The sequence below is a fragment of the Alligator sinensis genome, unplaced genomic scaffold (assembly GCF_000455745.1).
Source record: "Alligator sinensis unplaced genomic scaffold, ASM45574v1 scaffold1338_1, whole genome shotgun sequence".
Classification (NCBI taxonomy): Eukaryota; Metazoa; Chordata; order Crocodylia; family Alligatoridae; genus Alligator; species Alligator sinensis.
In genome coordinates this window covers 329,755-333,346 of record NW_005842713.1, presented here as the reverse complement: position 1 = coordinate 333,346, position 3,592 = coordinate 329,755, and the positions used below count along the sequence as shown (strand labels likewise).

At 36.6% G+C, this 3,592-nt stretch overlaps 1 pseudogene; it reads right to left on the bottom strand.

The window, feature by feature from the left end:
• Nucleotides 1-1,942: 1,942 nt before the first annotated feature.
• On the bottom strand, nt 1,943-2,962 carry LOC102388385 (annotated as a pseudogene).
• Nucleotides 2,963-3,592: the final 630 nt, after the last annotated feature.

Below are 3,592 nucleotides of genomic sequence, written 5' to 3'. Positions count from 1 at the left end.
TAAAAGATAATAAGGGCTGGCATAAATCAAATGATGGGTGGTAAAGTTATACTTAAATTACAGGCATATAAGTATCAGAATAATTGCTGAATTATGAAAAGACAATCAACAAAGAAAAAAGAAAAACAAGTCTTAATAAGAGTTTCCAGCAAGATTGTCTGGCTATTAACAAATTTTCTCCATTCTCTTTTTTGCTTTTTCCCTTCCCCCTCTGAGTGACAACTTGATTCTGCTGTTTAAACTTATTTTTATTTAAGCACAAAAAATTGAAAGGAACCAGTGTCTAGTAGATTCTGCTACTGTGGATGTGATATTTCCCTGACCTCTGGGCTTCCCTACTTCATATATCACAGAATGTATCATAGTTCTTAGACAATGGATCTTGCAGGCATTACCTATGGAGCTGCAGAAAACTGGTATATCCTGAACTGTAGTGCTATGATCTAGAAATTGCTGCTTCTGCCTGCAGTCAAAGGAAATATGATGAAGCTACTGCCCCCCTACTCCAATGGATGTGCCAGGGGAAAAGGACACAGCCATGCAGTCTACTTCAACAGTACTGATATTAGATCAATATTATGTTATCCTTTGTTAGTTTACTGAACTAATACTCAAAAAGTGGGGTTTTTCTATTCTTATTGCTAACCAGGCTCTAAAATGATGAGTCAGCTGCACATCTATAAAACAGTAGCTGCAGAAAAATCAATGGCATGTCAATATTTCAGGTACACTATAGCAAATCAGATCTGAAGTAGTTCCTGTTCTTATCCTGAAATATTATACAAACTCTAATGGTCATTGTCCTCCTTACATGTAATGCATGTTTAAAATCCGGTCCCCTTGCCATGAGTAAGAAATACCTTAGTGCTTGTCTTCATGGTGGATTGAATCAGAATAACTACTGTAGAATATTAGCTAATACACTTTAAATTTATGCCCTAATCTAAAATAATTGTTAAGTGCCCACAAGCTTTTAGAATGCTGCTGAGACACAAGAGCTCTTCTGTCTGGTGAAGAATCCTTGCACACAACAAAGTAACATCTTTCCACCCAAGCATTCCCTAACAGAAATATTGTTCCTGTGTTCAGGACACACAGCTTGAAGTTTCTGTGTGTGTGAATGAGCAAGTAAATTAGAAGTATTTTTTTTCTTTTCTAAGAAGTCTTTGTTGGTTTTGCCAAGACAATAGTACTGAGCCCTTTCTTAGGGGTTTTCAAAGAAGCCGGGCCCAATTTCCTCATCTGTGAAATGATGATTGTATCTACGGCAAAAGGGTGTTGTGAGACTTAACTCACTTGCATGTGTAAATTGTATTTGGGTACTCCTAGACTCACAGTAATATTATAGATGTACAAATGCTTCTTTGTATCACCAGTTTTGTAATTTATACCTCATTGCTTCTTGAAGGAATGAAATAATATATCTGTTTCCCAGTTTTGTTTAGATTTCTGAGAAAATACTAAACCAAATGTCATTTATAAGGTATATTTTGATTCCTCTTTCTTTGCCTTTGTTTAATTCTTAGCACTGTAGCAAATTGTTGCCACCAAGTTTGCCACCAAAACCAACTGTCATGGCTTTACAGTTTGGTCCAGTCCTTCCTTAAGAATGTCTGCAATAGATAGTCTTTACTTAAGAATAACGTGCAGCAAAACCTGTTGCTGAAAATGATAAGAAGGACACAAGTTTATCAATTGGATGTTTATCTTGCTGGGATCCTGTGACCCCAGCTGATTTCCTGCCTCTGGAGCAGGGGGCTGGACTCGATGATCTTCTGAGGTTACTTCCAGCTCGAATGTCTATGAAATCTATGAAGTTATATAATTAAAATGATGCTATTTAAAATAGTTAAAAATATAAACACACAGAAGACTGATTTGTAAAAGGGACAGAGTATGTGAATTTTAGTGTGAGAAGATCTATTCAGGATACAATAGGGTCTTATTTCTGAAGTAAATTCATTGTTGAACAATCCTGCCTCAGGATTTTAAAGCTCACAATCACTTCTACTGCTTTTTGAGACCAAGGATAAAAAAGAGTAAATCAAAGGATCCATGGCAGAGTTAGCATAAGTAAAACTACACCATAACGTCAAAGAAAAGGGGTGGAATTATAAAGTTAAAAAAGGCATCTATTATTAGCATCATAAAATAAGGTGACCAGAATATGAAGAAAGCAATCATGGCTATGAGTTGTAGCAGCCTTTTCCTCTCTCTTGCTAACTCTATCACTATAATTATCAGAGGACTGTGTTTTGTTGCTCACACTCTCTGTCATTCTAGCTTGTCTTTTAGCCACACTGAAGATCCTGCTGTACAGTGCTATCATGGTAAAGAATGGTATGAAACAAAGGAGGGAGGATATAAACACCCAGGTCTCATTGAACACAATTTGACAGCTTCCTATGCAAGTGAAAGCTTGTACTAAATCTTGTAGTCCTTCATCACTTGCACCAGCAAAGACAACAGAAAAACTGTACATGAATGGAAATGTCCAAGCAGCAGCTGCAAACATTTTTGAAACTGGCATGGTGAACTTCAAGGGGTAAACTAAAAGACCAGTAACAGCAACATACCGATCAATGGAGATGAAACATAAATGAAATATCGATGCTAGGCAAAAAGACACATCTAAAGAACTGTGGACTCTACAGAAAGTTTCCCCAAAGTACCAACAAGTTTCAACAGATCTTATAGTGCTGAAGGGCAGCACTGTCAAACCCAAGCAAAAGTCAGCACAGGCCAAGGAGGCAACTAAAAAATGTGTAGGAGAGTGAAGCTGTTTGAAATAAGCAAATACAATCATGACCATGACATTCCCACTCAGAGTAACAAAAGTCAGAAAATCAAGCATCACATACAAAACAGACCGGATTCCCAAAGGCCATGGAGTTTTATGGCAGGACCCATTGATGTTCTCAAAGCAGTACTGTATTTCATTTTGAAGAAGTGCTGAACTCATCTTGTTTTTCTGGAGTGTACTGATCCTACATTTTGTAGTATTTGTATATGAAATCAATGGTGATAATGCAACACTCAATTTAAATCCTTCTGTTTTCAAGTGTTTCTGAAAAAGAGAAATAAGATGGACATTGTTGACTATACAAATATTTCCAAGATTTTCATTTTATCTACAGGTTTGTGTAAAAAAAAAACACAGAACAAAGCAAAATATCTGTTCTTTCTCCAGTTTTCAAGGTCAGCTAAACATTGATAAACAAAAAAATAAAGATGCAGCATAACTACAGATTTTTTCTCAATACTTTAATACAGAATTTATTTTTATTTATTTCCTTTTCTTTGTTTCAGATTCCAAGATGCCTTGATCCTTCTCTGGTTAAGTCACTTGCAAAACTCCCATTGATTTCACTGTAATTGGATGGGCCCAGAATGCCGTACCTTTTGCAGCATTATTCTGAAGTCAACCTGGATTAAAACTTGAACAGATGGAAGGAAGAGACTCACATACTAAGATAGGGTTTTGTCCTGTTTGTTGCTTTAGCAAAGTTACTGGCAAAATACATATGTGCTGTCCTCTCAGAAATGGGGACTGGGAAGGACCAGCCAATGCAAGGCAAGTTTAATAATCCCA